This window comes from Micromesistius poutassou (genome assembly GCF_964030765.1).
Source record: "Micromesistius poutassou genome assembly, chromosome: 21".
Classification (NCBI taxonomy): domain Eukaryota; kingdom Metazoa; phylum Chordata; class Actinopteri; order Gadiformes; family Gadidae; genus Micromesistius; species Micromesistius poutassou.
Genome location: NC_140291.1, coordinates 13602728 through 13616759, shown reverse-complemented (window position 1 = coordinate 13616759; position 14032 = coordinate 13602728).

Here is a 14032-nt window from a genome sequence, read left to right as displayed (position 1 = left end):
AAAAACAGAGACAGGAAGCAGAGGGCAGGGGAGGGGAGGAGAGGAGGAGTAAGAGATGACAGCAAGAGAAAGAGAGAGGTGGAAGGTGAATGTTGATCGGGAACGCTGGCTGGCTTGGTTCACCCATTGCATGCTGAGATTCTCTTGCCTACTGACACAAGGGGAGCGCTGTTTATGTGGTTAATAACTATAAGCTCCCCCTAACACACATAACAATACAACAAACACACACAGACTCACACTAAGTTCAAACTGAAAGAGCTCTATTTCCGCTTGGTACCTGCGGACCGAAGACTCTGTATTATGTGTAGGAGGGCACTTTAACTAGCTGGGAGCTCTGAGCTGGGGGGATCCACCCGGTTGGCATTCATCCTTTTCATCTTCTCCATTAATTGTGAACAATTGAAATTGTATTCCTGCGGTGAATAAAGCTGGTGTTGGAGCGAGACACCCTTTCATTTACCAATACCAGCCGGTTACAGCGAGGGCTGGGATGAGAGAGAGTGGGTGAAATGTGACCCACTGCTTGCATTCCTTGTTCTAGTCATTAAGCCAAAGTTGTGTCCCTGCCATGGATGAGCTTGTCAAAGCTAGGCGTCTTGCTCACAGGTTTTGCCCAGAGGTAGACTGTGTGGGGGGTGGGGCAATCCCAGAACCACACCCCTCCCTGATATGGACTAGATGGAGGCACAATGTACAAGGTAGCAATGGGATGCGTATATGGAGGATATGCAGAGTCTGTGGCTGTTGTGGTTGCACGTCATTAAATGCTATATTTGACGTTTCAGCGTGTGTGAGCTGAATTTCATGTTGTCTTGTTTCAGAAATACACCCACAGAAACGTACAATAATGAATAGATTGGAGAGGGTCCCTTGCAATTGCATGTGCAACCATCATAATTGGTATTGTGCACTGTTTGTATGGGGCACTGTATGTGTGTGTGTGTGTGTTTTTGTTCATTCGTGTTTTTGTGTGTCTATTTGTCTGTGTGTGTGTGTGTGTGTGTGTGTGTGGAAGAGACGGCTTGTGTATATGAGAGGGATACATAGAGGAAGAGAGAGAGCGATCGGACTCTAAGTGTATTTGGGTTACAACGTGCGTGGAAATGTAAGCACGTATCTGGGTCAGGAAATATCTTTCTGTGTGTCTGCACTTGTGTGTTTTGCATGCAGGGTATGGTGGCTGTGTGTGGGTTTGGATGTGTGTGTGTGTGTGTGTGTGTGTGTGTGGGAGGGGTTTGTGTGTGTGTGTGTGTGTGTGTGTGTGTGTGTGTGTGTGTGTGTGTGTGTCTGTGTGTGTGTGTGGGAGGGGTTTGTGTGTGTGTGTGTGTGTGTGTGTGTGTGTGTGTGTCTGTGTGTGTGTGTGTGTGTGTGTGTGTGTGTGTGTGTGTGTTCGTGTGTGTGTGTGTGTGTGTGTGGGAGGGGTTTGTGTGTGTGTGTGTGTGTGTGTGTGTGTGTGTGTGTGTGTGTGTGTGTGTGTGTGTGTGTGTGTGTGTGTGTGTGTGTGTGTGTGTGTGTGTGTGTGTGTGTTGGGGGATAATGCATTGGCCCCTGACAGAACCCAGTTCCCAACTGCCCTGCCCACCTGCGGAGCCAAACTCCCCAGGGCCAATTTCCGCACGCTTCTCTACCTCGCTTTCTCTCTCTCGCCCTCTCCCTCTCTCTCTATCAACCTCTCTATTCCTCCAACCTGCATAAAAGCTGCAACCATATGAACCCCTAACACACACACACACACACACACACAAATAAAATACACACTGAGACACACACACACACACACACACACACACAGGAGAGCTTTTATCTTGCACTCTGCTAGAGAGAACAAAGTCCCTCAAATCCATACACTGCGTGGATTTAAACACCAATTGCTGCCCCCCACTCTCGCTGTGAGAATCACTCTGGGAAATTAGACACGATATCAGAGGGTTCCGTGGGTCTGTTTGGTCACTCTCAGCGGTGGAGAGGTAGGAAAACAAGACGAGAGAGAACCAGAGACAGAAGAAAACTATCACAGAGATGAGTGGGAGTCATTTTTCTGTCCAAAATGTGTCCACACCAACACACACACACACACACACACACCAAAACACACACACACACAAAAACACACACACACACACAACTACGACCTCTGTAATCTCCAATTTGCAATAATGGGCGGTGGATTGGGTAAGCTGCGGCGGGGCCTGAGGCGTGCTGCCGTCCCTCTAGTATCTCTCTCTGCCATTTATTTCACAGATCGCTCGGGGGCGAAAGAAAATGGCGGCGCGATGCGATGTAGATATGTCTTCCGGGGGGGTGGGGTGGGGGGGGGGGGGGGGGGCGTCTGCGTGCGTGACGGATGAGTGCCGTGGGAGGCGCGCGGGGTTTAGCGCGCTGAAAGGACGATAAGGGTCATCACGGAGCATCGCAGCGGGCCGGCTACCTGGATCACCACGGCAACACACGTGAGATGAGATTGCTGCCCGACGCCTGAATCTGTAGCTGGGGAGATAAAAAAACTCCCCACGCACACATGGGACAACTGGATCCCCCCGACTGTGTGTGTGAGACTTATTCCCGGGGCGGGACGTAGCAATATACAATATATACGCTACACAATGCCCAACGCACGTTGTGTGTTAAAGACAGATATCAAGTCTTCAGTGTCACACTTTGTATCCGGTATTCTTCGGAGGCCGATATGATTCCTAGTGTTTGTTTGCTTCGAGACATATTGAATGCATTTCTCAGTACGATTGTATTAAAAGATAACTCTTTAAATGCTAGCCCCGGAATAAGTCAAATATTATATAATATATTGCGTGGAGTGGACACTTTTTAAGTGCAAATGCTCACACACAGACACACACACACACACACACACAAATGCATTAAGTTTGTGCTCAAATATTTAACAGACACACACACACAAACACATTAAGTTCAATTGTGTGCACAAATTTGTAAGTGTTTGTGTGTGTGTGTGTGTGTGTGTGTGTGTGTGTGTGTGTGTGTGTGTCTTCTTGTCACTGCTATAGGCCCAGGGTACAGCCAGTAATCAGATTTCTAACATTAACAGGATTAGACCACAGCGAGATGCCCCCCCCCTCATTCTGCAGCGGTGGCAGGGCCGAACAAGTGGAGCAGATTCACACGGCACCGAGACAAAGCCAGCCCGCAAATCCCTTCCTACAAGAATGTTATCAGTCACACATCACAACCCTACTCTGCCTCAGACAAAAGACAGAAAGGTTTGTTTTATTTATAACGGCGGCGGCGGCAGCAGCAGCACGCAGGAGGAATGCCTCCTTGGTTACTCCAGAAAGCAGCACATCTAGTTCAAGAAGTGTCTTGATTCACAAGATGGCCGCCGGCGCCAGCCGCTGGACCGGGCAGCGGACACACAGCGGGAACACACATCACAACAACACACCACCGGGCACACCAGACACACAGCTCGCTGTGGACCGGTGCCTCAGCGGGGGGGGGGGCGGGGAGGTGTGTGTGTGTGTGTGTGTGTGTGTGTGTGTGTGTGTGTGTGTGTGTGTGTGTGTGTGTGTGTGTGTGTCTGGCGATGAGGAGAGGGGCCGAAGGCTTTGCTAAATTAGATCAAGGCAAAGCCTCACACACACACACACACACACACACACACACACACACACACACACTCTGATGAATGAAAACTCACCACAAAAACTCACCACAAAGCTATCAGTTCAAGTAATTGCAAATTAATTGTAATTGTGATTTCATTACTGCTTCCATTACTGCTCCAACAATAGCTTGCTCGGATACACGTGCGTTGGTGGTGCCACACACACACCCACACACACGCACACACTGACACACGTTCACTCATGGAGAAATTTCCATAGATATGTGCCATGCACTATCTCTTTTAGGCTTGAGAGCATGAGAGAGAGGGAAAGGGAGAGGGAGAGAGAGAGCGAAAGAGAGAGAGAGAGAGAGAGAGAGAGAGAGAGAGAGAGAGAGAGAGAGAGAGAGAAAGGGAAAGAGCGAGCAAGATAGAGAGAGAGACAAATTGAGTTTGAGAGAGCGAGAGAAAGAGAAAGAGAGAGAGAGAGAGAAAGAGCGAGCGAGATAGAGAGAGAGAGACAAAGAGAGTTTAAGAGCGCAAGAGAGAAAGAGAGAGTGAGCGACTATAAATCTACAATGCTCCCTAAACACAGGACACCGTATACGGAGAACCAAGCCTTCAAATAATGAGAGTGTCTAGCCTTGGCCAGGACACACACACACACACACACACACACACACACACCTGGACCAGTGGTATGTTAATTATTAACTACACGTACCCCCCAGCAATTGTGTTTTTCTGCTCCATTCTTCCTCACCCCCCCCCTCCCCCATCCTCTCCCCCTTCCTCCTCCTCTTCCTCCCTTCTGTTGTTCTCAACAAGACCATATTACCCCAGTGGTCATGTGTGAAAATAGAGAGACACACACACACACACACACACACACACACACACACACACACACACACACACACACACACCACACACACACACACACACACACACACACACACACACACACACACACACACAGAGAGAGAGAGAGAGAGAGAGAGAGAGAGAGAGAGAGAGAGAGAGAGAGAGAGAGAGAGAGAGAGAGAGAGAGCCATACAGCAGTGTGAGACTGATCCGGCTCAGCAGCCCCTTTCCATTTTCATTTTTAGTCTTTAATTAGGGGTAATTAAGCCATCGCTGGGCCCGCCCCATTCCCCTCTCTCTCTCTCTCTCTCTCTCTCTCTCTCTCCTCTCTCTCTCTCTCTCTCTCTCTCTCTCTCTCATCTCTCTCTCTCTCTCTCTCTCTCTCCTCTCTCTCTCATCTCTCTCTCTCTCTCTCTCTCTCTCTCTCTCTCTCTCTCTCTCTCTCCGTGAGGGGAATGAGCAGTAGCCTGCAGCCAGCCACACACACACACACACACACATCAGAACGCAACGCTGGGCCGATTGTGGAGGGACCTGGAATCACTCAGATTCAGTCCTCTGTGTGTACGTGTGCATTTGTGTGCCTGCACGTTTGTATGCCATGACACACACAAACGTGCAATTTTGCTTGCTCAGAGAGACAGACAGACAGACAGACACACAGACAGACACACACACACACCAGCTTGAGAGTGGTTTGAGGATCTGCCCACCCACTCTGGGCAGAGGAGAAGGGTGTGACTCCCAGCCATGTCGTCTCCTAACCAACACATCCTCCCTCGGTGCCAGTGGCACAGCCCCAAAGCCCAGGGGGGCTTTCCAGGGCATGCCATGGAATTCTATTTGTATGACTGGATGCTCACCACTTGATGAGTTGATTCAAGCGTGTCAGACTGCGTGAGTGACGTTCCAGAAGGACCTGACCCTCCTAGGATGCTCGTCTGGACTTGCCCACATGTTTATCTGTGATGACGGTAGGGGTGTAAATCTCTGGTTTCATCACCATACGATATTAAATCGATTAATTGGACAATTCACAAAAAACTTAATTTATCATTTCATCATTTTATTTCTTTGCTCTTCCGGATATTTAAAACAAATAATAAAGTGCCACATTGCATTTAAGTGCAAAATGTTTTTTCATGTCTTTTATGTCATTTTTTTTTAAATCTTCCCGCCCAATTGAGCTACTTTTAATCACGTTGGGCAGATTTCCCGTTTTTCCAGCCTAATCTGGCAACACAAACCGAAACTAGACATCCTCACACTCACACATGCGCTCGCTTTCGCTGCTTGCCTCGTTTAACTGGTGAACGGATACGTGAGCAGCTTGGCACACAAATACGCAGAAATAGTTTCACAAACACCCACGCAAGGAGATTGTCAAAATAAAAGAGTATAATACAGCGATATGCATCGATGTTTGGGCGTTGCATCGATGCAGTTGAATCGTTCGCCATCAATCGATGTATCGATGGATCGATGGATCCTTACACCCCTAGATGAAAGTGGGCCGTACCATTAGTTTAACGTTATCATTGGATTTATTTTAATCATTTTAAAGCAGTATTGGCTGAACGTCAGAAAAATGAACGTAGATTGAAAGTAAATACATTTGAATACGTTATGCAATGTATTTCGCATTTATTTGTGGCTGAGAGCTAGCTACAAGATGATATATCGCAACACAGTTTTAGAGTTAATGAAGAGTGTGTTAAGTCTGTATGTCAATATTGTATTAAACTAGGGGTCATCTGCCAATAAATAGCACTTGGCACCCTCTCCTCTTCAACATTAAAATTGAGGATGTAAAACGTGTACCATCCCACTGGCAGCCCTGTTGAAACGTGCACTTCGCTGCCCCTTTTCCATACAGGAAAATGTGTTTTGTCTTCAAGGTTTTTGGCTTGCAGTGAAACACTAATAGCAGCATAGAAAATAATAAGCCACGCACATTTTATTGGTCTCTGGGACATCTTTTACAGATTGTACCCACCAGGCATAAACACCCGGGAGGAACTGGAGCCTTTTAGCATATGGGTAACAGAATGCAGCCTGCCAGGGGAGAGAGAGCTAAACCTGTGTACGGGGACAAGGTCTCTCTATCTCTCTCTCTCTCTCTCCCTCTCTCCCTCTTCATACCGCTTTTAACTACACAGAATTAATTGCCGGAAACTTTTGTCTCAGAGAAAAGCGCTCCGTGTTTTATTAACGGGGTCGTTTATAAAAGTTGACAACTTTTGTCTGTAATTAGAAAAAAAGGCTAAGGAGAGAAAAAGTTGATAATGGAACAAGAGAACCTCTGGGAGATGGAGAGAGGAGCAGAGTTTATATATTTATATATATATATATATATATATACACATGCACACTCACATGCATATAAATATAAATATATATACACACATATATATAAATATATATATACACACACACACACACACACACTATACATACATATATAAATAGAGGAATTATTCTATCAACTTACGGGTCTATCTGTTCTATATCTATTCCTCTCTGCGTATGCCTTCAGAGAGCCGATGGAAACAGGTGTAATGACATAAAGAGACGCCGCTACGTGACAGTACATCGACAGATACACAGCAGTGCTCCTATCTCTGCTCCAGCCTCCGTCTCCTTGGAGACTGCCACGGAGTGACGGCGCCTCTGACTCACACACTTCCAAGACGCTTCTGAAGGGGCCTCTCTCGGAGAGCCTACTTCCCCCAGGGCTGGCGTCCTGGGATCTTGGCAAAGGGATGTCAAAGGTTGTGCCCTGGGCATGCTCATCAAGGAGCAGCAACACATACGAATCACCTCAGGTCGACTCGGTGTTATCATACCAGTGATGACAGCTATTTAACGAGAGGGATGCAAGCTGTGGGAAAAACACCGGGGAGTGTAATCAGAACTGTAACAAAACAGCGGTACTCTGGGGTTTAGTCCCGGCTGTGACTACGAGTCTCGATTCATTAGGAGCTCGTAAAAAAAATAGTCAGTTTGTTACTGGCACCATATTAACTTAAGCATGCAGTGGGATAAAAAAAACGAATACCCAACACTTGTTTACATAGACACTTACATAGAGATAGGGTTGGCTGTTTGAACACGGCCCACCCTGATGAATTCATTCATCACTGGTGGCGTGAAGAGCTCACTTAGGACTTCCCACGGCGAGCTGAGCTAAGACAAGTGAAGCAGAGAAGGGAGGCGCTGCATGCATTTTTCACTACATGCATTGTTGCCTGCGCTTACACACACAGAATATCCCCATGGCATCCCTGTCAGGCTCCTTTTTTTCCGTTTCTTCTTGCGGTTTGCCTGGCCCCTGTTGACTCCTCTGTGTGTGTGTGTTGTGTGTGTGTGTGTGTGTGTGTGTGTGTGTGTGTGTGTGTGTGTGCGATAAAGGGGAAGAGAGCACGGTGAGTCTATCAGGGAGCATCTTGTTGACCTTGTGATTCCTGAGGAACAAGGAGCAGAAGCCGGCTGTATAATAAACAATCTGGAGCTCCCTGCTTGTCTGGGCGTGTTGTTGTGTGTGAGTGTTTCTGCGTGTGTGTGTGTGTGTGTGTGTGTGTGTGTGTGTGTGTGTGTGTCCAATGTGTGTGAGTGTGTCTGGGCATGTGTGCGTCAAGTGTGTGTGAGTGTGTCTGGCCGTGTGTGTGTGTGTGTGTGTGTGTGTGTGTTTCAGTGTGTCGGGGCTTGTGTGTGAGTGTGTGTGTGTGGGCGTCGGGCGTACGTGTGTCTGCATAAGTTGTCTTTGTATAATCAGCAACTAAGTGGTGGAAAGTTAGAAGTGGAGTGTTTATTGGCTTTGCATGCGTGTACACACACAAACACATGTACACACAGACACACACAGAGAAACTCACCTCCCTGATGCCTCATGTGCTGTTGCGTGTGTGTATGTTTGCTATGCGTGTAGTTCTTATTGTGTCTATGCAATTTGTGTTCTTTGTGATGGAGTCCTGAATTGTGTTTAGTTTCTGGAGGACAGGACAATCTATCTAATCTAATCTACAAACACAGACAAACACACACACACATTAACACACACACACACACACATTAACACACACACACACACACACACACATTAACACACACACACACACACACACACAGCCAACTGTTGTTCGGGGAGGCTGTGCATTCTGTTGTTAAACAGCCCTTCCTAATAAGCATTCTAATATGAGACGTGCTCAGCAGTGGCTGTGATTGATGCGGTTCATATTCCCCCTCTGTCGCTCTGCCACGTCAGACCCCAGACTTCTGCCTCCCCCGTGACCTCAGCTCAGTGGCAATGTTTGTCCTCACTCTCCTCCTCTATCCGTCTGTCACGTTTTGTCTTTGTCTCTCGTTTTCACACGTCCAGCTGTCTTTTCCCTCTGTGTTTTGTGATTCTCTCGCTTTCTTCTCAGTCCGTCTGTCTGGGTCAGAGCTTAGTTCTTTCTTTTGTTCTGTCTTTCCCTTTCTTTTTATTCTTTTATCTTCCTCTCCGGATTTCAGATTCTCTCTGTCGCTTTCCTCAGCCCGTCTGTCTCTCTGTCTCAGACCGCCTTTCTGCCGTTCTTGCGCATTTCTGTCTTATTTTGCCTCTCCCTCCTTTTGCATGTGCATCCGTAGGTGTGTGCGGCTCCCAGTCTCTGCAGCTCCCAGATAGCAGACCCAGTGCTTAATGCCTGTATTTATTTATTATGGTTCTAAATATGCCAATAAAAAAGTATATAGGCTGAAAAATGATTATGGATCCCGGCGGTGGGGTTGCAGTGTTTTGCTTCATGGCATAACCACAAACGATGTCTGGGGTTACACATAATTAGAGTGGGCTGGTGGTTCTGGCTCTGTCTACGCCCACTTGAGAGATCAGGATAGAACGTACTTCTTAAACACACATGCATCCGCGTTAAACCCACTGACTCACAGAGAAGCTCGCCCCATCGCTCGTACGGACGCCCACACACACCCACACACACACACACTCATCCAGAAAAACACTGAGCACAATAGAATGCGTGCTGAAGCTGGTATTCGTGTGTGTGTGTGTGTGTGTGTCTGTGTACGCACTCAAATTGTTTTATGATTTTTTTAAATCAATATCAAACTTCCGCCCATCTCAAAGTATAGGAAGTGCTTTCACTGTAGCCATCCACTTCTTTTACAGTGGTATGGAGGTCATGCTCAGGAGATTTTCACCCAAAGGGAAAGATGTTGGCGAGTAATGGGGCATGTTTCATGTATGAATCCTGGCATTCGGGGAATGAGGAAATATAATCGCACAGCGAACCAGTGCAATTATATCAGAAACTGCATGCTTAAAGAATCAACAAATTCTCAACAGGGCAAAATGTCAGGGATCAGAGTTGTTTTGCTTATGCTTGTGGAAAAAGTAAAAAGGGCTTGACTTGACACACACACACACACACACACACACACACACACACACACACACACACACACACACACACACACACACACACACACACACACACACACACACACACACACACACACACACACACACACACACAACTGCACATTGTACATTGTAACAATACGAACACAATCATCATAATTAGGTTCAGCAGGTTAGCCAATAAAATCCTGAAACAATGTGACCAATGAGGTATGCAACAATGCTTGTTCTCGCTCCAAGAGGCAACAGCCAAAGCTGTCATTTTGTAAATGACATGGCAGCCATTGCAGTTATCAACACTCTCTCTCTCTCTCTCTCTCTCTCTCTCTCTCTCTCTCTCCACCTTGAGAGATGATTACATGTGCAAAGCAATTACACAAAAAGACTCTCCATCTCAGGTAATGCGATGAGACCGTCACCGTTCCGTTTCCCACAACATCCCCTCGCCACGAAGGGAGAACGCGAGCCGTGGAGGAGGAAGGACCGGAACGACATCGGGCGGGCGTGGAGAAGGCCTCGCTCCAACAACGCCACCTGATAATCACAGGCCGGCGCCTCCACCCAAACTTCAACGGCGAGGTTTCGGCCCCTTTTTCTCCAACGCTGCCGGTGTAGTGTAGCAATTATTGTTCTTGTGCGCACGGCTATACCCGTCAGCCTGAGCCCACAATCGGTGGGAGGGGAAGAAACGGTTGCGCTTGCAATGCACGCCACCCGAAACTGAATGAATGGAGACAATGATGCACACTATCTATAATGAGACGCACGCCGGTGTAGCAGGGGGCCCTGAAGTGCATACCACATGAAAACGGCAACACAATCCATACCGCCAGCCCCAAATGAGCCCTCGGTGGAATCGCTTGTCACTCAGCGGCGAGCGCATTACGGACACAGGCAGGGCCCCCACGTGCACACGTATATGTGGGCGCACACACCCAGGTGCGCACCTACATGGGCGTACACATCCACACACGAATAGGAGCGCACACATCCACGCCCCCACACGTACAGGAGTGCACAGCTCCCAAGTGCACACATACACACAACAGGGGCGTTCACGTCCACGCGTACAGGAGCGTGCACGCGCGCGCAAGTCTACATGCACGCGTACAGGGGAGCGCGAACGTGCACTCCAACCATGTGCATACACACAAGGGGCATGTGTCTCACCTGGTCTTCTTTCAGCCCCTCTGTGTAGACGGTATTCCAGAACATTACGCCGTTGTCCTCGTTGCTAATGCCAGCCCAGTGTGACGACCGGGAGAGGTACCCCGACACCCCAATCAAATAATTGTCTGTAACAGTTCCCCAGCCAGGGGGTTCAGGGGGGGGGGGGGGGAAGGTGAGAGCCTTGAGAAAGGGGGAAGGCGAGGGTGTGTGTGTGTGTGTGTGTGTGTGTGGGTTTGCACCATGGCGAGTGACGGAAGGCGACACATGCTTCTCCGCTTTTAGCTTCGTCGGGCTCGGCTCTCACATTCTCTCCACCTCACCATCCGCTCTTTTTTTTTTTGCCTTTCCACCCCCATTCGTGGAACCTCCTGTCCAACACACACACACACACACACACACACACACACACACACACACACACACAAGAAAAGACTATGAAAACTCTGTAAAGCCTTTGATGTAGTGGGATGGTGGGAGGAGGGAGAGGGGGGACTGTAGCGGTTCCTGGTGGGGGGGTAAGATGGTGAGATGTGGGGTTGGGGGGGGATGGTACTGTAACTGTTCCTTGTGGGGGGTAAGGGTGGGGTGGGGGGTTGGTACTATAGCGGGTCCTGGTAGGATGGTAAGCCGGTGAGATGTGTGTGAGGGGGGTGGGGGGGGAGGGCATCACTGGCTGGAGACAGTAGGAGGCTGGAGACAGTGAGAGGCTGGAGACAGGGGGAGGCTGGAGACAGTGGGAGGCTGGAGGCAGTGGGAGGCTGGAGACAGTGGGAGGCTGGAGGCAGTGGGAGGCTGGAGGCAGTGGGAGGCTGGAGGCAGTGGGAGGCTGGAGACAGTGGGAGGCTGGAGGCAGTGGGAGGCTGGAGACAGTGGGAGGCTGGAGGCAGTGGGAGGCTGGAGGCAGGGGGAGGCTGGAGGCAGGGGGAGGCTGGAGACAGTGGGAGGCTGGAGACAGTGGGAGGCTGGAGACAGTGGGAGGCTGGAGGCAGTGGGAGGCTGGAGACAGTGGGAGGCTGGAGGCAGGGGGAGGCTGGAGACAGTGAGAGGCTGGAGACAGTGGGAGGCTGGAGGCGGGGGGAGGCTGGAGGCGGGGGGAGGCTGGAGACAGTGGGAGGCTGGAGACAGTGGGAGGCTGGAGACAGTGGGAGGCTGGAGGCAGGGGGAGGCTGGAGACAGTGAGAGGCTGGAGACAGTGGGAGGCTGGAGACAGTGGGAGGCTGGAGGCGGGGGGAGGCTGGAGGCGGGGGGAGGCTGGAGACAGTGGGAGGCTGGAGACAGTGGGAGGCTGGAGGCAGTGGGAGGCTGGAGACAGTGAGAGGCTGGAGACAGTGGGAGGCTGGAGACAGTGAGAGGCTGGAGGCAGTGGGAGGCTGGAGACAGTGGGAGGCTGGAGGCAGGGGGAGGCTGGAGACAGTGAGAGGCTGGAGACAGTGGGAGGCTGGAGGCAGGGGGAGGCTGGAGACAGTGAGAGGCTGGAGACAGTGGGAGGCTGGAGACAGTGGGAGGCTGGAGGCGGGGGGAGGCTGGAGGCGGGGGGGCTGATGGACAGCAGCAGCAGCATCAGGGCTTGGGTGGGGGGGGTGTTTAGCTCCAGCTAGCCCAGGCAGCTGTAGCTCTGGTCCATATCAATGGCTCCCCAGCCCTTTGTACGTGTGCAAGGCCTGTAAACAAGTGTCTGCGGGATTGATCGTAATGCTCTAATGATGCCGCAGCTGTCACGGACGCATCAGTCCTCTCCTTGCTCTTCGACGCCCTCGCCACCGCTGCATGCAGAGACGCATTACCTCCCGCGCTGCCTTGATGCCCCATCACAACCAGCCTCATGCAAACGCGCGCGCACACACACACACACACACACACACCATCAAACACCCACATACAAACACAAACACACAAGCATAAACACACACACACACGCACACACACACACACACACACACACACACACACACACACACACACACACACACACACACACACACACACACACACACACACACACACGCACACGCACTCTATCTGGTGCTCCAGCCAGGCTCTTCATCCTGATCCACCATGTGGTATTTTAATCACCGCATCCCCCCACGACGTCCCAGACTTGGGATGATCCCACGGTCGGGTCTGTGTCCCTCAACATTACATTATCTGCCCCCCCTCTCTCTCTGTCTCTGTCTTTCTCTCTCTCCCTCCCTCTCTTGCCCATCTCTGGCTCTCTCTCTCTATCACACACACACTCATAAACACAGCCTCCTCAACTACTCCCCTACGGATTGCCGCCGCGGTATTGACTGACACGTTTGCACAGCTGTTTGCTTTGCTTGAAAGATCCCAAAACCCCTCCTCCCCTCCCTCTCCCCTCCTCCTCCTCTCCTCCCCCTCCTCCTCCTCCTCCTCTCCCCCTCTCTCTCTCCCCCATACCCTCCACCTGTCTCCCCGTCTCTCTGGCGTCGCCAGGCGCCACCCGCCACGCTCTGCCGCCGGAGAGACGGCGCAGACGCCACCACATGTCCGCCTGCCGCCTGCTTCTGGCTTTTTTCCTTTTTTTCCCCCCCTCCTCCTCCTCCTCTCCCTCCTGAAAGCCAAACGCTTCACTCTCCTCTCGGGGGCCCCGGAAGAATAAAAACCATCGCCTGATGGCGCCTGAGTGCCTGGGCCACGGTTTGGTTTATATGTCCTGTGAAATTATAAATAGTAGAGTGCGCCGCCGCCGCTGTGCCGCCGAGCTCCATGCGGGAAACGACAAGGTTTCTGTACCCATTTTGTCCCGTTTTTTTTTTTTTTTTTCTTTTCCAATTTTACACTGCGTGGGTTCTCGCCAGATGTTGAGTGACAGCTGTTCGGGCCACCTGTCGGCAGGAGGGGACTTCTCTGTCCCCTCCGGCACGCGGCGGCTGACAGGTGACGGGCCGCCACCGCCACCGCCACCGGGGGCGCCACCGGGGGCCGGCACTAGGAGGCCAGGTGCACAAGCAGAGGATGGCTCTTTCAGCCGCGTT